This window comes from Amblyraja radiata, chromosome 3 (assembly GCF_010909765.2).
Source record: "Amblyraja radiata isolate CabotCenter1 chromosome 3, sAmbRad1.1.pri, whole genome shotgun sequence".
Classification (NCBI taxonomy): Eukaryota; Metazoa; Chordata; class Chondrichthyes; order Rajiformes; family Rajidae; genus Amblyraja; species Amblyraja radiata.
Genome location: NC_045958.1, coordinates 32,330,970 through 32,353,361, shown reverse-complemented (window position 1 = coordinate 32,353,361; position 22,392 = coordinate 32,330,970). Strand labels below are relative to the sequence as shown.

The window sequence follows — 22,392 nt, the reverse complement described above, 5'->3', positions numbered from 1 at the left end:
CATCGGCTCCTAATCCATCTACCAAAAAAAGAATACAGTTCTGATTGATTTTCAGCTTCACTTGTTCATCTTTCAGCTGCTTTTGGCAGTACCACAGCCAGACTCTGACGATCATGTTCACATGATACTGTTTTTGGAGTAAAAAAATCTAATCGTTCCACTGAAATTGAGCCATCTGAAGTTGCTTTGCAAAACAAAGTTTATGTACTAGCTGAATTAAAATCCATAGTCGCACATGAACGACAGGACCTTGTTACGATCCTAGTGAATATTATACTATGTAATACTTGTCAGTGCTTTTAATAATATTCCTACTTTGCAGATTGTAATTATATTGAAATTTGCTCCAAATGTTATGGTTATTGAAAATAAATAAATGATGCAATATTTAGCCAAAATGTCTATTATCAATTATATATTTTTGCTTGCCTATGTATGAATTTATAATTTATTTAAAAATGCAGAGTTGAAAAGATTATGCCAAGTACTATTTATCAAGAGGAAAGCTTTAATAGTAAAATACTATTCAAAAATTGTTACAGGATGATTCTACCTGACAGCTCCACTCTCTACGCTTTACACTTGATTAGAAACGATGGTCATTAACGTGGATGTTGAAGCCAGTGTTTCCATGGAAATTCCAGACCACTATAGTGCGCACTGGAACAATTTGCGCCATTTGTCCATTTGATTAATTATGCTTTTGTATTCAACATTGTTTGGCCTGATTGTCCCATTGAGTATAAGGGAAGCCGGCGGTGTAACAAATGTAGTCATTGTTTAGAGTCTATTCATCTCCATGCATCCCTGAGAACTGACAGACGCTAAATTAAATTACTGTCCGTTAAAAAAATGCTGCCAGTCAGTCATGTTTGTGCTTTCCTGCTGAGCGAATGTCCATGTGATGCTTCAGTTATTAGCACAATGTTTTTTGATATTTATTCTACATTTAATATTACTGTTGTTCAATTTTAACATTAATTTAATTTTATAAATACAAATAAATAGGATGAGTTGTAAAAGATCAGACATTGTCAAACAAAGAAAATGATTTTGTGTCGGGAGGAAAAATAGAAACATTGTCTCCATCAAATTTCACTAATTTCAACTTTGTGTTCTGGTTTTAATTCTCTGCACAAAGACGCAAGCTTTTTTACTTGGTTCACGATTTGCTGTTTTGGAATAACTGTATCATGACGATAAACTTCAGTGGTAGACACAAAATGCTGGAGTAACTCAGCGGGACAGTTAGCATCTCAGGAAAGAAGGAATGGGTGATGTTTCGGGTCGAAACCCTTCCTCAGACTCTTCTATGAAAACCTTCAGTGGTTTGATGAACCCAACTGAAGGGTACCATCTACTGCTCCTTAGATAATAATGATTTCCTGACACTATATATTTAATACTTTCATGCCCAAGAGCATAAAAATACTCGGGAAAATTACACCCAGCAATATATTTTGAGGTTATGTTTTTTTTTTGTGTTACATTTTTGCCCATCAGCCTTTTTCTTTTGTTTATCATATAATAGTGAATAGACTGTATTGTATAATGTTTTTGGACCTGAGCTACTGCACTTTCAGCACAGCTCATATTTACTTATGTAAGAAAAAAAGAATGCAAGTAAAGGTGGAAATCCCCAAATGGTTTCTCATGATGCATCCTTTGGGAGTGTCAACTTTTGTCCTGTTAAAATAAAACCATTTGGATGATACACTGACTGCTGTGAAAAATCCCTTGAGCGTTGGTATTCATTTATTATGCTAAAATTCTGCATTTTAACCATGGTGGTGGGGAAGAGGGCAGTCGGGAGATATTGTCTAAAATTGTTGCTAAAACATCTGTGCATCAGTTTCCATTTTTAACAGGAGATATTTTGGGATCAAGTGACAAATCTACTTTTCAGTGATGGGTCCATAGTTTAAATATTTTAATGAGGCACTCTGCCTCACATACCTTCTCTCAGACATTATGCTGGCGGACCAAGCTTTAGGAGATCTGACCAATGAAGAAAGAATAGAACAACAGGGTGGAAAAAGAAAAAGCATTTTCCTCACTGCTGTTGATTCAATAAGCCAACCTGCTCCTCCTCTGTGATCCCAACAACCAGAGCTCTTCCCCATGACCAAACACATTTCCATCGCCCCACAATGAAAACATCACTCCAAAAAATGGACAACCCAATGTCCAAATCATCTCCTCCTGATATCTGTATTCTTATTGTCCAATTGGTTATATTCACATAAATAAATGTGTAGTCTTACAGTACAGGTCCTCCCCACATTAGAGCAGAGTTCCATTCCTGAGCACTGGTCGTAATCTGAACAGTTCGCAAATCGGAAATGCAGCTGCAAACTGAGTTCCCACACGGCATAAGGTGCCTGCGGCTCCTCAGCTGGCAACAAATATATTCCGTCGCTATCCCAAATGCTTGTTCGTATGTGCAGGCCATACATAAGTCATGTGCCGTAAGCTGGGGAGGATCTGTAATGTACAATTTAGGTATGGAATAATGACACCTGCAAACAATTCTTGTAATTCAGAACAAACTAAGTAACATGTCTTTAGTATTCAAACATACTTTTTATCCATTGTGGTATAACTCCATGTAAATTTCCTTCAAATTTTCCATATGTTGATTTATTCTTCTGGACACATCAGTACAATCAGGAGTGGAGCATTAGGCTGATTAGATAATGGTTGTGAAATTGAATGTTTTAAGAAAATGGTGCTTGAGGTTGTGCATCCATAGAGAACATGATTTACCTTGCACACTACACCAGGCTACAGTATGTCTCCATGGCACTGGTAATGTGTCGATCTAACCAGCCGAGATGTCATTAACATTTGACAGGACTACTTGTACCTTGTATTTTGTTGTTGGCTTTCATTATTTATAAGTAGTGTAAATAAGATTTATTTAATTTATTTAATACAGCTTAGACTTTTATTGTTCACTTAAAAATGGCAACTAGAACAATCGCCACGCCAACAACTCCAATCCTCGCTGTGGCCCAGTTCCTCAGTTGATAGGTTTAGTGCACCTGCATAGACTCAAAATATACAAGCAAGGAATGACTCAGGTTTGATTTGCAGTGGAGCAGGTGACTTTATTGGGGTGGGAGATTGCAACCTTCATGTGGTCCGCCCTGTTTCGACGAATGCAATCAACCTGGCGTGCACAATCAAATAAGATCAAATAGAACAAGCTGTCCTACAACTTTAGGCTGTGCACGCCATACGCAAGAAGAAGAAGAAGAAGAAGAAGAAGAAGGTGACTTTACAGTTAAAACTGGCCAGTTGTTCAACTCTAATTAATCTTGTGCAGATTCTCATTCCGTTGTGTTCTGATTGTCTGGAATCAATTAACTGGATTGGAGAGATGAAAAACATTCCTGTTTCCGTGAAAATATCCTCCTGGCGAAATTATTTTCATAGACATCTGCTAAAGACATTGACTCCTCTGATTTGAGATAAAGGAAGTTTAATTTTTCCACTCACCCCACGCCGCACCTCAGTTACATTTGCAGTCTTACAACAAGGTCTCAATATTTCCTTAATATAGCCTTTCAGTTAGATGTTGGTGAGGGTGTGGAGGGTTTTCATTTCACTGCACATCTTGTAGGTGTATGTGATGAATAAACTTGACTTGACTTGAGAAAGTGAAGAGGGGGGTGTTGTGTGGTGGTTGGAAGAAGTAAATGGGTGAGGAGAGGCAAAAAGAAGAACGAGTGAAGGGGGAGAGTAAAATTTGCAGGGGGGTGACATAAAGAGTTGGTAGATGAAGGGAAGGAACGGGAGATAAATCTGGGCAGAGAGATAAGAGAATGGAAAGGGGAGAGACGTTTGAAGGGAAGAGTGAATGGGAAGGGTCAATGAATGGGAAGGGAGGGTGAATGGAAAATTGGGTGGGGATGAAGGTAAAAGTCAACAGGGGGTAAGGAAAGGGGAGAGTATGTGGGAGAAGAGAAAAGAGGAGCAAGTCATGGGAAAGGGTAGAGTGGGGTAGGGTATTTTTGAGAAAAAAGCCTGCAAGGGTTGGTTTAATGTGTTTCTGCAGATCAGAAGGAGCTGTGTTATACTGCTTGTAATGTCAGTAAATCAAACCATTAAAACCTTCTCATGCACTTCCAGTCAGAAGTAAGTTTGCAATGTAAGAGATTTTGCATATGATATGAAGCATTTGCAAAATGGGGCAGACATTTTTTTTTAAGTATTAAAAATAGCAATGATTTATGGAACTGTTATGAAAACTATCAGATAATAATTGTTGTATAATGCTCATTGTAGCTGTTAATTGCTACTTTTAATCTGTGGATAACAAATTTGGTTAAAAGACTAAAATGTAAAATTAACATAATTTTTACATCTTAAGTATGCTTAGATTAAAGGGTTATTATCTATAATATTTGCATGCAAGAGTCCACTCTTCATTCAAGGGACTTTTATCCTTTTTCTTCAATGTTCAAAATAGGAAAGTATATTGACCAATGAAAATAAGTACAAAATCAGTTGATGCAAATGATTAAACAGTGTCCAAGCCATTGGTAATGAGGATGGCTGCAACTGTAAACCCAGTCAGTTTGTTACAGAAGCATTTAATCTACCGCTGCAGCGGATTATAATTTACATTAATCTTGTTGATTTAGGATTTGATTGGATTGTTTTCATGTTAATTTGCATGATGTCTAGACGTGACACCATATTTGTTCATTATTGATTAAAATAATGTAACTAAAATCAAATGATTTTCACTGTAGCTACTTTCGCTGTATTGCTTTGCATCACTGGCACCATTGTCTTTAATTACAGTACTAAGTCTTGAACTTTGTGAGATTCTGCATTTTGATCTTGCTCGGTTTTGATTGTGAAAATGTATACTAGTTTGTACCACCATGCATCATATTTACACTTCAAATTCAATTTATGTCAATCCTTTTATGGTCGTTCCCATTCACAAGCTCATATTTTATATCCTTACCTTGTACCCTGTAATGCTGTGCACATGAAGAATGCACTTATCCACTCTACCAGCACCAGTCAGGACAAAAGCATTCATTGAGTAATAGTTCCTATATTTCCAAAGTGTCTTTGTGTGGTTATGAATTAGGCGGCTATAAGCAAACCCAGAGAATGAAAATAGTTGATTTGACGGTGATGTATATAGACATGTGCTGTGAGGTTTAATGAAATCAGTATCTGATGTTTCAAATTGTGGAACCATTGGATGGTGATATTATGAAATGACAAGATGAGAAAAAATTAATACGAATTTTAGAAATTATCCAAATATTTTTATTTGTATTTCACATTAAAACATCTCAGAAATGCAGCTAAAGAATATCCAGGAATTGGTGATTGGGAACTAGCTCTCGGAAACAAAGCAGAATATACTGGGGATGAATACTGCTTGAAGCTCTCATTCTATTTGTGGCCATTGCATGGATTTGGCAATGTGTAATGCGGATGTAGAAAGACAAATCCATTCCTGTCCAATTTAAATATTAACGAAAAATTCTTTCGATGGTAAAGAAATATTTTTATCAGCAAAAAGTTTCAAGAAAGATTCACCACTGCTACAGATTAATAATATCATCTTGAGTCACAGATAATAGGTCAGGCATTATGGTTGAGCAATACTGAAGAACGGGACATTGTAGAAAGGTAATACATTCAGTGCTGTTAGAGGCCAATAAACAAATAATCCACCAAACAAGATGTACACCATTCTCAAGTAGCATTTATGATTGATAGCAGTGATCATGAGCCAGCCAGAATGATTCAGTATTGGGGGAAATGAAGCGGCTTTTGAAAGATTCACAAAATAATCTGGATTAGTTTCTTTTGATCATTTACGGACAAAATTACTTATTGGCAGGCACTGAGCTAATTTAAATTCAGTATTGCAATAAAGCAGTGATGTACTTCATTAACGAGTGATATTGACTGCATAAAATGAGGCTGAATAAGGATGCGAAGTTCCTTGTGGTTAGCTTTGCAATATGATACATAACCATCTGCAGAGAATGGGAAAACCAATGCATCCCTGGCTGTTGTTATTTAATTATCTAGAAGAATGCCATTGGTATCAACACTCCCATGTCATGATGAACGACCTTGGAACTGAAACATTTCCTCTGTCTCTCTTTGCACAGAGGCTGCCTGGCTCGCAGAGTGTTTTCAGCAGTTTTGTTTTTAATTATTTTCCATTTCCAACACGTTTTGTACTTTGTTTGAATTCCTTGACAATTATCATAATTTTTTATTATTTATCACATCCTTCACCTGCAAAACAAGGTCAAACGAATGAAATTCCTGATTCCATGCTCTGCTGAGATGCTGCCTGACCCGCTGAGCTGTGAATTCCTGATTAATCATCAGATATAGCCTTTGGCTTCTCTGTGAAGTGCTGACTATAAGAATTCTCCAGTGTTCCCTCAAAGAAACCCAAAGAGGCAAATAGTCATTATTTCATGTCTCATTTGAAACATGGAGCCTCTGAAAAGACTCTGCTGTATTAGCTTCTATTACACGGGCAAGATACAATGTTGAAATACTGAAGTGGCATTGAGCCTACATTATCTTTCATCCTCCGAGACTTTAAGTTGGACTTCTGAGCCCTAACCAGGTTTAGAACCTGAAGTAATGTTAACGCTTTTCTTGATCCATAAATTGGTGTTATTGAAGACACGTGGATTTGTTCATTACCTCGTTTCAACATCTGCATGTGATAGAAGCAGAGAGGATGATTTCTGTGTATGGTGCACTTTGAATGCATAACTGCAGAGCAATTAAACCACCGCAAAAATCGGAACCATTTTCATCATTTTTGAATTAGACCAGGAAGCAGTCAGTTGGCTTGGGAATTCAGTGATTAGACAAGGGTAGAACCAAGGAGCTATTTTTTCTGGTTGATGTAATTTGTGATTCCGTACATATTTGAGAAAATGTAATGACATACTTTCCATGATGATAAAGAGAAAAACCAAGAGTAATATTTGGTTTTCTATTAGGCTGTACATTCATTAGCGTGAGAATGATTCATATTTTTTTCATTAACTCCCAACCCAAAATGATCCATTCCCCTTGTCCAGTATAATTCCCTTGAAGGACTTACTGGATAATTTAAAAATATGACGGTATTGCTGATTTGGATGTAGATCTGCTTACTGTGATTTATTAATGCTAGTGCTCATTAGGCCACCCAGTCATATAGCTTCCATCTGTTAAATCTGTCTCAACATAAAATTGAAAATGCTTTGACTGACCTTTCTATCATATGTTGTGAGGTTCTTTCAATTAACTCTCAGTCCACTGGCTCATGTTTATGCCAAGGTACATTACCCTTCTATCCTGAACTGACCATGGATTGTCAAAATGTGAACTCCGACTCATTCTACACAATTAATGAAAGTTGATACCATCTGCTGCACGAAGATTGTTTCTGGTGATACAATAATTGGAAGACCTCCAATTAGAAGATAATGGCTTAGATTGGGATCGGCATATTCTTCTTTGAAACTGCCAATAAAAAGTTATTTTCGAGATGTTTATCCTTCTCCCAGTGAATGATTTGTTATGTTCTCAGTAGAATGGCATATTGGAAGAGGCCTTACAATTATAATGGAATGATGCCATGAACACATTCTGCAATGCAATATATTTAATACCGTTAGAGATATGGAGCTGCAGCTGCTAGAATCTCAAGACAAAAGCAAACTGCTGAAGGAAGTCAGCAGGTCAGGCAGAACTGTGGAGGTAAGTGGGCAGATGATATTTCAGCTTGGGACATTTGTTCAGTCTGAAGAATAATTCTGACTCAAAATGTCGTCTGTCCAATTCCCTGCACAGATGTTGTCCTGATCTGTTGAATTCCTCCAGGAGTTTGTTTTTATTTCATACTGTTACAAGTGTCACTTCATCAGTAAAATATCCCTTTTTCCTCAGACATTTTATCAACCCTTTCATAACTAAAGTCTGATATCGTACAAATCTGGCAAATTAGGACTCATACAAGTTAATTCAGTCTTGCATTCCATATGAATTTCCTGTATACATAACCCTGGTTCATAAAGTTTTGAATCACTTGCTGATAAACAAGAACTTAAGAGATAGAACCATACAAATCAGAGCAAGGTAACATGGCTTATTAACACAGCCAGATTTAAAAAAACTAATACACATGACAAATGCAAGTGAAATTTGTTTGGTATATATATTAATCATCTGGATGAAATTGTAGTTGACACGGTGATTACAATCGCTGATGATGAAAAATTGGTGATATAATGGATGGTGAAGAAAATTATCCAAGATTACTACATGATCGAGAACAGCTGGAAAGTGGGCCAAGAATAGGTGGGAGAAGAGGGGGGGGGAGGAAGAGGGGGGGGGAGGAAGAGGGGGGGGGAGGAAGAGGGGGGGGGAGGAAGAGGGGGGGGGAGGAAGAGGGGGGGGGAGGAAGAGGGGGGAGAGGGAGGGGGGGAGAGGGAGGGGGGAGAGGGAGGGGGGAGAGGGAGGGGGGAGAGGGAGGGGGGGAGAGGGAGGGGGGGAGAGGGAGGGGGGGAGAGGGAGGGGGGGAGAGGGAGGGGGGGGAGAGGGAGGGGGGGAGAGGGAGGGGGGGAGAGGGAGGGGGGGGAGGGAGGGGGGGAGGGAGGGGGGAGAGGGAGGGGGGGAGAGGGAGGGGGGGAGAGGGAGGGGGGGAGAGGGAGGGGGGTTGAGAGGGAGGGGGGTTGAGAGGGAGGGGGGTTGAGAGGGAGGGGGGTTGAGAGGGAGGGGGGTTGAGAGGGAGGGGGGTTGAGAGGGAGGGGGGTTGAGAGGGAGGGGGGTTGAGAGGGAGGGGGGGAGAGAGGGGGGAGAGAGGGGGAGAGAGAGAGAGAGAGAGGGAGGGAGGGGGGGAGAGGGGGGGGGAGGGGGGGGGAGAGGGGGGGGGCGCGGGGGGGCGGGGGAGAGGGAGAGAGGGAGGGGGAGGGGGGGGGGGGGGGGGGGAGGGGGGGAGGGGGGGAGAGGGAGGGGGGGAGGGGGGGAGGGGGGGAGGGAGGGAGGGAGGGAGAGGGAGGGAGAGGGGGGGAGGGAGGGAGAGGGGGGAGAGGGGGGAGAGGGGGGAGAGGGGGGAGAGGGGGGAGAGGGGGGAGAGGGGGGAGAGGGGGGGAGGGAGGGAGAGGGGGGGAGGGAGGGAGAGGGGGGGAGGGAGGGAGAGGGGGGGTGTAGAGGCAGCAGCTACCGAAGTCGTAGAGCACAAGCCTCCCATCAGGAGTCAGGCCCGAGGTAGGCTGTGGGCGTCGTTGACCAGAGCGAGGCCCACAGCGCTCTGGGGACTGTGAAAAACAGCGGAGGGCCGGCAGCGCACTAACAAGCGTGACAGACGAACGGGGGGGGGGAGATGGCGATGATTCAAAAGCAAGCCGATGACCTACGGTGACCCTGGGATCTGCAGAACTTAGAAACATAGAAACATAGAAATTAGGTGTAGGAGTAGGCCATTTGGCCCATGGAGCCTGCACCGCCATTCAATATGATCATGGCTGATCATCCAACTCAGTATCTCATCCCTGCCTTTTCTCCATACCCCCTGATCCCTTTAGCCACAAGGGCCACATCTAACTCCCTCTTAAATATAGCCAATGAACTGGCCTCAACTACCTTCTGTGGCAGAGAATTCCACAGATTCACCACTCTGTGTAAAAAATGATTTTCTCATCTCGGTCCTAAAAGACTTCCCTCTTATCCTTAAACTGTGACCCCTAGTTCTGGACTTCCCCAACATCGGGAATAATCTTCCAGCATCAAGCCTGTCCAACCCCTTAAGAATTTTGTAAGTTTCTATAAGATCCCCGCTCAATCTTCTGAATTCTAGAGTGTACAAGCCGAGTCTATCCAGTCTATCTTCATATGAAAGTCCTGCCATCCCAGGAATCAGTCTGGTGAACCTTCTCTGTACTCCCTCTATGGCAAGAATGTCTTTCCTCAGATTAGGAGACCAAAACTGTACGTAATACTCCAGGTGTGGTCTCATCAAGACCCTGTACAACTGCAGTAGAACCTCCATGCTCTTATACTCAAATCCTTTTGCTATGAATGCTCACATACCATTTGCTTTCTTCACTGCCTGCTGCACCTGCATTCCTACTTTCAATGACTGGTGTATCATGACACCCAGGTCTCGTTGCATCTCCCCTTTTCCTAATCGGCCACCATACAGATAATAGTCTACTTTCCTGTTTTTGCCACCAAAGTGGATAACCTCACATTTATCCACATTATACTGCATCTGCCATGCATTTGCCCACTCACCCAACCTATCCAAGTCACCTTGCAGCCTCCTATCATCCTCACAGCTAACACTGCCCCCCAGCTTCGTGTCATCCGCAAATTTGGAAATGTTATATTCAATTCCCTCATCCAGATCATTAATGTATATTGTAAATAGCTGGGGTCCCAGCACTGAGCCTTGCGGTACCCCACTAGTCACTGCCTGCCATTCTGAAAAGGACCCGTTTACTCCTACTCTTTGCTTCCTGTCTGCCAGCCAGTTCTCTATCCACATCAATACTGAACCCCCAATACCATGTGCTTTAAGTTTGTATACTAATCTCCTATGTCGGACCTTGTCGAAAGCCTTCTGAAAGTCCAGATATAACACATCCACTGGTTCTCCCTTATCCACTCTACTAGTTACATCCTCGAAAAATTCTATAAGATTCGTCAGACATGATTTACCTTTCATAAATCCATGCTGACTTTGTCCAATGAATTCACCACTTTCCAAATGCGCTGCTATCCCATCTTTAATAACCGACTCCAGAATTTTCCCCACCACCGATGTTAGACTAACTGGTCTGTAATTCCCCGTTTTCTCTCTCCCTCCCTTTTTAAAAAGTGGGGTTACATTAGTTACCCTCCAGTCCTCAGGAACTACTCCAGAATCTAAAGAGTTTTGAAAAATTATCACTAATGCATCCACTATTTCTGTGGCTACTTCCTTAAATACTCTGGGATGCAATTTATCTGGCTCTGGGGATTTATCGGCCTTTAATCCATTCAATTTACCCAACACCACTTCCCGGCTAACCTGGATTTCACTCAGTTCCTCCATCTCATTTAATCCCCGGTCCCTTGCTATTTCCAACACATTATTTATGTCTTCCTTAGTGAAGACAGAACCAAAGCAGTTATTCAATTGGTCTGCCATGTCCTTGCTCCCCATGATCAATTCGCCTGTTTCTGACTGCAAGGGACCTACATTTGTTTTAACTAATCTTTTCCTATTCACATATTTAGATATATCTAGATATCTAGATCTAGTATATCTAGATATACTAGATCACATATCTAGATATATATTTCCTCTTCACATATCTCTTCACATATCACTTGCTCGTTCTTTCTGCAATAAGGACCGCCGCCGCCATGTGGTTGAACTTCAAGAAGCCCAGCGGAGCGCGCTGGATGACTTGAACACGTGTTCACGGGCTTCAACCCACGTAACTGGTTGCGTATTGAAAAGCCTGCGCAGCTGGTCACGAGGATCAAAGGCATTGTAACGTCATGCAGCAGTTATATTTTAAAACGATTTTAGTAAAATAAAACTCAGGAAATAATTAATCACATTTTCAGATGAGGAGATTTTTGAATTCATGAGGTAAATCTCTACCGGAATATGTAAAAGTTTCTCCGTTAGGGCGTCGGGTTTTGGAGGAAATATGACTGACATGAAAACCAACAAACATACAAACTAATGAAGAGTTTTAATAGTTATATATAATATATATATGATGATAAAATGATGAGAGGGCATGGATGAGGTTAATGATCACAGCCTCTTTCCTATGATAGGGACGTCTAAAACAAAAGTGTTTTAAGGTAAGTGTAAGGACACCTGAGGGGCAGCTTTTTTACACAGAGGTTTGTGCCGATATGGAATGAACTGCCAGAGGAAGTGGTAGAGGAGGATACAATTACAATCATTAATAGACGTTTAGACGGGTACATGAGTAGGAAAGGTTTAGTGCGATATGGACCAGATGTAGGCACATAAGACTAGCTCAGCAGGAACAATGTACTTGCATTCCAAGGTCTCTCAGCTAGTGATGTAGGGCCAAAGGGCCTGTTCTGGGCTCTATGACTCTGTGGCTCTAATGACCAGACATGAGAATCTGCAAAATAAATATGTTGACCACCAGTTTCTACAGAAACTACTCACCAAATGCTTAAAATAACATTTAAAGCTGTGTAAAAAGGAACTGCAGATGCTGGTTCATACCAAAGATAGACAGAGTACTGGAGTAACTCAGCTGGTCAGGCAGCATCTCTGGAGAAAAAGGATGGGTGACTTTTTGGGTCAAGACCCTTCTTTCGGTCTGCAGAAGGGTCCCGACACAAAATGTCACCCATACTTTATCTCTAGAGGTGCCTGAACCGCTGAGTTACTCCAGTACTTTGTGTTTATATAAAATTTAAAGCTATACTTAATTAAAATATTTTTTTTATTTAACAACAGAATTATTAAACTTACCTCCTATTTTATAATTGATGCCCATTATAAAGATTGCTTGCATGGTGTTAAAGAATGACACTGATGGAGAGCAATTCAGCCCATTGAACCACCATTGGCTCTTAGTGGAGATATCTGAATAATCCTACTCCCTTGATCTTTCTCCACAGCCTGTTAATTTTTTTTCCTCATCAAATATTTATCCAATTCCCTTTTAGAAAGTCAGCCATTAACTTTCTCCTACTTCACCACCCTTTCAGAAGCTGCATCCTAACCACTTGTGTTTTTTTTATTTTCAAAATAAATAATCTGATTCCTTTGCCAGTCAGCTTTAAAATTGCTTATTTGGAACATTCCTAAGCTGCTTAAAATGTAGATATCAAAGCAATTAACTTAAAAAGTTGTGAGGGGTAACTATGCAAAAAATATGGAGGAGGTTTATGATTGTTTTCTAAGCAACCTAAATCTATCTTGACAATAAGCTTTAATTTTTGTATTTGATTTGATGGACTATGGTGCATATCAAGTGCATGACTGTGCCCCTTCATTATTTAATCTCAATTCTGTTAAAATCTGGCCAGCGATGGATCAGTTCTCTTTTGATTAGGTTGGCTTCAAGAATTGCAAAAGCCTGAAGGGTAAATAAAACATATAGTTTTCTGGTTTATGTTCAGTTGCATAAGTGGTCATTCCAGAAGCAAGGACAGACAGGGTTTCGGATAATTGAAAATAGAAATTTCTGGGAAGCACATTGTCAAGCACAATTTGCAAAGAGATAAAGAGAGTTGACTTGTGATGAATTCTCAATTATAGCATTTCTAGCTGACCTTGAAACCATACACAAAGAATCGAGCCGTCTCTGGTCTTGGCAAATGTTGGTTGCTCTCGGGCATCTGATCAAAAGGATCCGTGGCATTCAGTAACCTTGGTGTCATCAATAAATAAGCAGATAATCACTTTGAAGAAGTCCCAACTATGAAATGAGAAGCAGATCGAGATCTCATTGAAACATACCGAATAATGAAAGGCCAAGATAACGTCGATGTGGAGAGAATGTTTTCAGTGGTGGGAGAATCTAGCACCAGAGGGTGCAGCCTCAGTATAAAAGGAAATACATTTAAAATGGAGATGAGGAGAAATGTCTTTAGCCAGAGGATGGTGAATCTGTGGAATCCATTGCCACAGACAGCTGCAGAGGTCAAAACATTGGATATTTTGAAAGGTGTGTCAAAAGGTAGGGGGGGGAAGCAGGAAAATAGAGTTCAGAGGGAAAAAATAGATTGGCTGTAATTGAATGGTGGAGCAGACTCAATGGAGAAATGTTTCTGATAGAATTACAGTCCAAATGCATTTTCAGGGGGGGGGGGGGGGTAAAGCAGTAATTGTAGGTTGATAAAGCACTTTAAAAGCCACTTCGAATAATTGTACACACAAAATGCTTTTAACAACATCTTGATTTTGAGAAGACTGCAAAACAGAGGACATGGAGAAAATAACTACCATCAATTTCTTGATATTCACCTTTAGCCCACAACATGTTTCCCATGCTTTTATTGTCAACTCTATCGATTAGGTCCCATTCTGGAGTTCAGTATCACCTTTCAAGCCTCCAGTACTGAGTTAGGGAGAATATCTAAAGCTGGAATACCATCATTGGAAAATAAATTTCAAAATTACCTCAGAAAAATTTTAAGAATAAAGAATCTGGAAGGTTCTGTAATGATCTCGGTACTTCCGTAGTTGAAAAATGAACTGAGTGGTACTGTAGCACGAACATTATCTTTAGCTAGTACTGTTGTTGGAAGAGAGTTGAACTGCAGATGGTTGTGATGGGAACCTGATTCAGAGCCTGCTTCAGCGTAACCATTAGAAATAAGTAAATGGGCAACTTTTGTTATCTTCAAAATAGTCTCTTGATTTAATTGTGCATTGTTGTAACGTTCGGGAAGTTTACAACTTACGGGTCCTAGTCCCTAATTTTATATTTGTAGATTGTAATTGGGGAAATATTTTTTAAAAATACACCGGTCTCACAAATGAGTAATTAACTCTGACGGTTTTATTTCAAATTATATTGGAGGTGAATAAAAGCTCATCCAAAGTATTGCAAACAGTTACCTAAGTTACATGAAAGTTTAAAGATGCTGGGACAGCACAGTGGTGCAGTGGTAGAGTTGCTGCCTTACAGCACCAGGGACCCGGGTTCAATCCTGAGTACAGGTGTTGTCTGAATGGAGTTTGTATGTTCTCCCTGTGACCACGTGGATTTTCTTCAGGTGCTCCGATTTTCTCCCTCACACCAAGGACATACAGGCTTGTAGGTTAATTGGCTTCTGTAAATTATAAATTGTCGCTAGTGTGCAGGATAGTGCTAGTGTACGGGGCGATTGCTGGTCGGCACAGACTCAGTAGGTTGAAGGTCTTGTTTCCACCCTGTGTCTCTAAAGTCTAAAATATAAAGAAATGAAACAATTACAGTGGCATTGAAGAGGCTTTTCGATGGGCACATAGATATGCAGGAAATGGAGGGATATTGATCACATGCTGGCAGAGGAGATTAGTTTAACTTGGTATTATGTTCAGCATAAACACTGTGGGCCACAGGGTCTGTTCCTGTGCTGTACTGTTCTGTAATCTATGATTAATAAGTTCAATAAAACAAATAGATACAATATTTGAAATTCTTAGGACATTCAGAAGTAAAATTTAGGAAGCACTCTTTTAGTTGGAAGTCTGGAATGCTTCCCTATTGAAGCTGTTTACATCAATCAGAATTTTGTTCCAGATTGATTTTTATTAGGTGAACAGCGTGCAACGATTAAAGTCAAGTGAAGAATACAGGTCAGCCATGGTTCAACTAAATGGGGTCAACATTTTGCTCCAGCCTGGCTTTATCTCAGGTCTCAACGCTGGAAATATTTGTTTTGCAATCACTGCCCTGTGATATCTCGGAGGAAGATAATCGATTTAACGTCAATTAGTGTTAATTAGGGATAGTTTTGTGCTTTCAGGGCATTTCCATTAGGAACGGGATTGAGATTGCCTAAATTCATTGCTCACAGAGCCCTTACTGCTGCAGAAAGAGGAGACATTCATTGCCAGCTTAGAGGTCAAGCTGGGTCTAATGAAGGGTCTAATGAAGGGTCTTGGCATGAAACATCACCTATTCCTCTTCTCCAGAGCTGTGCATTGACCTGTTGAGTGTCTCCAGTATTTTCTGTCTATCTTCAGTGTAAACCAGCAAGTGCAGTTCCTTCCTACACTGAGTTTGAACTAGATTTCCAATGTTCTATCTGAATATTAGATGGGTTAAATCTAAAAAATGTTGCGTTATTTTAATAACTGACATTAGTGCACAAGTTGCTTCAGAACAATTTCTTTGCACAACACTGTGATAACAGTAACGATGGATATATCTTCATAACATTAAGGATCCATGCAGGTCAAGTCATTTTAATAACTAGACATTACTGAATCACAACGTGCAATTAAACACCATGAACACCAAGGGTTGAACTTTTCCGGAAAAATGCAAGACATGGTCATTTTTCATTCAAATTTTACTTCAAAAAGAATTACGAAAAGATGCTGTTTGGATATGCACTGTGTGAGAAGCTCCTTTTATTAGCTGCTCTCCTATCATTACCACTAATCAGAAACTCTTGAGCTAGGCCTTCAACATGAGTGAAGGGACTAACAAGCAACTTAACCACCATGAATCTCCAAAGATCGTAGTAGTTCTTTGACGATGATAATCTCTTGATGTCAATTTTTTTTAAATCCTTTGTTAACCAAAAGGCATTGCATCCGTTGCTGAGGAACATTATTTATTTACTTTTCAAGGTGTGGATGTCACTGGAAAGGCTAGCATTTATTGCTGATCACTAATTGCTTTCAGTGCTCCGGAACTTCCTAAAATCTGCTGGTAAATATTTCCAGGAATTAGGTCCAGTGTAGATGAAGTAAAGTTAATGTACTTCTAAATCAGGATGCTGCGTGACTTGGAGGAGATCCTGCAGATGTTCATAAGTTAGAGGAGCAGAAATAGGCCAAGTCTACTCCGTCATTCTATCATGCCTGATCTACCATTCCCGCTCAACCTCATTCTCCTGCGTTCACCCCATAACCCCTGACACGTTCTAATCAAGATGTCCCATAGTTCCCAGCATAGTCTGAAGAAGGGTCTCGACCTGAAACGTCACCCATTCCTTCTCTCCATAGATGCTGCCTGACCCGTGAGTTACTCCAGCTTTTTGTGTCTATCTTCGATTTAAACCTGCATCTGCACACCTACACACTTCCCATATAGTTGTTGCTCATGTTCTCCTTGGTGGTCACGTCTTGGTTTGGGAGATACCCTAATAGTCAACCAGGGAAATAACAACAGTGCATTCTGTAAATAGTACACATTACAACATTGGTACACCTGTGGGGGAGGTTATAACTGCATAGGATGAGATATCAATCAAATAAACTGCTTCATCCCAGATAGTGTTGACTCTTTTCAAAGTTAGACCTCCATTCACCAAGCAAATGGATGGTATTCCATCATGTTACCGTCTTATGCCTTTAATTATGCAAAAGCATTGGGGTGTCAGAGAGTGTCACTTGACACTGGGTGCTCTATTTGTGATCTGCTCTGATAGTCACAATGTTTATCTCAGTGTTTATTGGTCACAATGCTGATTTCTTGGTCAGGTGCGATAGTTATACATTAAATGTCTAACATAGGTGGATTGGTTATTTTTGTCAGGTGCTTTTGGAGCACCAATGTTACTAGATGCTTTTTAGCTCATGCCTGAGCCTTGTCTCGGTCTGGTTATGTGCAGGTATAGACTGTCGAGGAGTTGTAAATGGAAATGAATTTTGTGAAATCATTAATAAATATCCCAATATCCCAAGATCATCAGGTAGTGGATTTGCTCCTGCTACCTATATCTTTATACAATGTCCCATTCTACTTGTTGTTCGAGAAAAAAATAATCCCTATCTGTTGCTAGATTAGACTCTTGTTGCTGTAATACAGGTTTCAGATTTTAAGCAATGCCTTTGAGGACATTGATTCCCTTGGGAGTCTATCGCTGAATTATATAACACCGTGGGAGAACCTCCAGCTAAATAGCAGGGCAGGCGATGCAATGCCAGTGGCAGTGAAGGTGGCTGTCACTTGAACTACTTTAGCTGCAGGCTCTTCATGCAAAGTGTGAATGCAGTAGTGTGTGAATGCATTTGACATTAGGAGTAGTGATGACAAGTGGAGTTATTTGTGTGCTTATTATAGTCTATGCGTAAACAGTTGAGGTTTTTTGAATGAGCCATATGCCACTTTAGTCATACGTGTAAATGAGACAAATTTTAGTATGTTCCTCTCCCATTACACAGGTCAACATCAATGTAGACACAAGAGTCTGCAGATGTTGGTTATCAAAAAAAGACACAAAGTGTTGGAGTAAATCAGTAGATCAGGCAGCATCTCTGGGAGACATGGGCAGATGAAGTTTCAGGCCGGGACCCTTCTTCAGACTGATTGTAGAATGGGGAGAAAGCTGGAAAAGAGCTGAGGGTGGGACAATTCCTGGCAAGCGCGTCAATCAATGTACCACAGAGAATAATGAATTACACTAAACCCGTGTTATAATGAGCCAGGTGGTGTGTGGGGGAAATAGTGTCCGTTATTGCCGATTGTCCGCTATAACAGAGTAATCCCAGGGGTGGTTTTGGAAGGTTGACGAAGATCTTCAAAACGGTGCTCATGGCAGAAGTGGGAGAGAAGCTCAGTTCGATAAAGCTGTGTGCTCAGATTTAGAAATACGATACGGAAACATGCCCTACTGGCTGCGCCATTGTGCCGCCCCACAGATGGATGAATCTTTTGACTCCGCAAGCCCCAGAATTAATGGTGTTTCTCTGTCACTCCCTTCTCCAGGGGAGTGAGGCCACCCACCAACTTTAACATTAAAAGACGATTAGCCAATTTGAGTTTATCAAACTGGAGGCAAGCCCGAAATATTTATTGTTTCCAAATGTGAACGGAGTGTTCAGTCCGACTGATGGTTCCATCAGTCGTTTGGAGGGAATCCTTTCCCCATCTTTATCCTCCCCCCCCTACCCCCTCGCTTCCCCGTGCCAATCCATTCACTGGTCCCGGGTGTCAGTCTACAGTACCTCTCCATCCCTCCCGATTTGATTTAGATGGGGTTTGCTTTTGTACTTAAGACAGGGATCTAGCAGATAATACAACTTTCTTGAAGTCGAAAAGCGAAAAAGAAACATTTGTTTTACTAGAAACCTCTGAGCCTCACCTTCATAACCCATCAGTTGTAACGTGAATCTGGAATGGAGTCATAGTCAGAGAATCCTACCGTGTGCAACCAGGCCCTTCGGCCCAACTTGCCGATGCTGATCAATATGCCCCATTTACACGTCAACCTACCTCCGTTTGGGCATTATCACTCTAAACCTATCTTATACTCATCCAAATGTTTCTTAACATTGTGATAGTACCTGTCTCAAGCACCTCCTCCGGGAGCTTGTTCCATATTTCTACCGCCCTTTGTGTAAAAATGTTGCCCATCAGGTTGCTATTAAATCTTTTCATCCTCACCTTAAACCTATGTTCCCCGGTTCTTGATTCCCATATTTGGGGTAAAAGAGTATGTGCACTTATCCAATCTATTCCTCTCATGATCTTATCCACCTCTATCAGACCACCCCTCGAACCTCCAAAGAATAAAGTCTAACCTGCTCCACCGCACGCTATAGTGGAGGGCCTTGAGTACTGGCAACATCCTTGTAAATCACCTCTGCACCCTCTCCAGCTTGGCAGGAAGTAATATCTAACCCACAAGCATTGAGCAGGAGAATGCCACTACCCAGAGCATACATGTCTTCTACCATGTGCTCAGTAATGCTGGGTCTTCCTCTTCCCCCCTTTTAACCAGGTTATCCTGACCACACCCCACCCATCCAATAGTCCTCACGCCACCCCTCTTCTCTGAACACCCATCATCCCCCCCACCAGACCTCGCCTCGGCCTTTGTCCACTCCCCGGCCCTCCTCTGACCCTAACCCCCACTCTTGTCGTGTCTTCACCATCCTCCTTGACCTCCCCCTTTCCGATACAGAATGGTCTGTCCTCGACAGAGGCCTCACCTTCGTTCCCCTCTGCCCCCACCTCAACAAGTTCCGGGTCTGCCACGATGTAGGGGTTTTCTTCCGTCGCCTCCGCCTACGTGCCTTTTTCTCCTCACCACCCAGTGATGACCCCTTCGCCCGTCTCCACAGGTCCCCTTTCTCTTGGACTCCCCCGAACGGCCTTCTACTCTCTCTAGACCTTTTTATTTCTAACTGGCAACGTGACATCAACCTTCTCAACTTTTCCACTCCCCATACCCACTGTAACCTCACCCACTCTGAATGTACAGCCCTCCGCTCACTCTGCAGCAACCCCGACATTATCATCAAACACACTGACAAGAGAGGTGCCGTGGTAGTCTGGTGTGCTGACCTCTACCGCACTGAGGCCAGGCGAGAAATCTCCGACACCTCCTCCTACCTATCCTTGGACCATGATCCCACAGATGAGCAGAAGGCCATAATCACACAGACTACTTCAAATGTCATCACTTCAGGCTGTCTGCCTTCCACAGTCTCCAACCTTATCATTTCCCAGCCCCGCACAGCCTGGTTTTACCCTCCCCAAAACCCATAAACACAACTGACCTGGCAGACCCATAGTTTCCGCCTGCTCAGGTCACACTGAAATGATTTCCAAGTACCTCGGCTCCATCCTATCCCCCTGGTGTAATCTCTCCTGACATGTCCAAGATACATCACGTGCCCTTTGTCTCTTTAATGACTTCTGCTTTCCGAGCCCCCACCCCCTCATCTTTACTATGCACGTTCAGTCACTGCACCATCCCTTACCAGGAAGGCCTTAAAGCCCTCCATTGTTTCCTCGACCGCAGAACCATCCAATTTCCCCTCAACTTACACGCTACTCTGCCTAGCTACTCTGCCTAGCTGGCATCACACTTAACAACTTCTCCTGCGACCCCTACCACTTCCTCCAAGTCCAAGGCGTAGCTATGGGCACCCGTATGGGCCCCAGCTATGCCTGCCTCTTTGTAGGGTACATTGAACAATCCCTGTTCCAGGTGTACACTGGCCCTATCCCTGAACTCTACCTCCGCTACATTGATGACTGCAATTATGCTACCTCCTGCACCCATGCAGAACTCATGGACTTCATCAACTTCACCACCAATTTTCACCCTGCACTCAAATTTACTTGCTCCATCTCCGACACCTCCCTCCCCTTTCTTGATCTCAGTCTTCATCACAAGAAATAGACCGTCAACTGACGTCTATTACAAACCCACTGACTCCCACAACAATCACGACTACAGTTCTTCTCACCCTGCTTCCTGAAAAGACTCTAACCCCTGCTCCCAATTCCTCCATCTGCACTGCATCAACGCCCAAGATAAGATGTTCCATACCAGGACATCCGAGATGTCCTCATTCTTTAGGGAATGGGGTCCCCCACTCCCATCATAGGTGAGGCTCTCACTCGTGTCTCCTCGGTACCCCGTAGCTCCACCTTTGTTCCCCCTCCCCCGAGTTGCAACAGAGACAGAGTTCCCCCTAGTCCTTATCTTTTATCCCATCAGCCGTCGCATAGAACACATAATCCTCCAAGATTTTCATCACCTCCAACGGGATCCCAACACTAGTTACATCTTCCCATCTCCACCCCTTTCCGCCTTCCACAGAGACCAATCCCTCTGCCTTCCGCAGAGAACATTCCCTCCGCAATTCCCTGGTTAACTCATCCCTTGCCAACCAAACCGCCCCCTCCCAGGTACCTTCCCCTGCAACCACAGAAGATGCAACACCTGTCCCTATACCTCCTCCCTCAACTCTGTCCAGGTACCCTGACAATCCTTTCAGGTTAGGCAGAGGTTCACATGCACCTCCTCCAACCTCATCTACTGTATCTGTTGTTCAAGATGTGGACTTGTATACATCGGCGAGACCAAACGTAAACGTAGCTTCGCTGAACACCGTCACTCGGTCTGCCTGAACATACCTGATCTCCCGGTTGCTAAACACTTGAATTCTCCTTCCCATTCCCACACTGACCTTTCCGTCCTAGGTCTCCTCCATTGTCACAGTGAGGCTAATCGCAAATTGGAGGTACAGCATCTCATATTTTACTTGGGCAGCTTACAGCCCAGTGGTATGAATATTGATTTCTCCTACTTCAAGTAACCCTTACAGTCCCTCTCTTTCTATCCCTCCCGCACCCAAGTCGCACCAGCTTCTCGTTTTCACCCAATAAACTGCTAACAATGGCCTGTTTCCTTTATCATCATTACCCTTTTGCATATCTTTCACTCATTGTTCTTTATCTCTCTTTATCATCTTCTATATCTCTCGTTTCCTTTTCCCGTGACCTTCGGTCTGAAAAGGGGTCTCGGCACGAAACGTTACCCATTCCTTCTCTCCAGATATGCTGCTTGTCCCGTAGAGTTACTCCAGCATTTTGTGTCTATCTCCCTTCTACGATACTATCTGACAAAGAAAGCGTTCTTTTTTTTAAAGGCAAATGGCTGATAAAGGTTCTTGGTACATTCAGAATGGTGTAATTGTTCCTTGTGGATTCTGAATGCTCATTCTTGTTCTCCCTGAAAGTTAACAGGGGAAAACCTTGTTAGTTCAGCCTCTCTTGAATCCTAACAGCTATCTACTCTCATCTTATGAACAAGCCCCATTTGCTTCTCCCCGCAGGCCAATGAGATATAATTGGAAGAATAGGTAATGGAAAACCAGTGGTGAAAAAAAAAAAAATAGTAAACTTTCAAAAAACCTTCAATAAAATCCCACATAAAATGTTA

The 22,392-nt window shown here is 42.1% G+C and overlaps 1 long non-coding RNA gene across 1 annotated transcript; it reads left to right on the top strand.

Annotated features, from left to right (window-relative positions):
- Positions 1–6,698: 6,698 nt before the first annotated feature.
- On the top strand, positions 6,699–16,545 carry LOC116970652. The gene is made up of 3 exons (XR_004411233.1): positions 6,699–6,711; positions 14,709–14,713; positions 16,513–16,545. It is a non-coding gene; the product is annotated as an uncharacterized LOC116970652 (long non-coding RNA).
- The last annotated feature ends 5,847 nt before the right edge of the window (positions 16,546–22,392 follow it).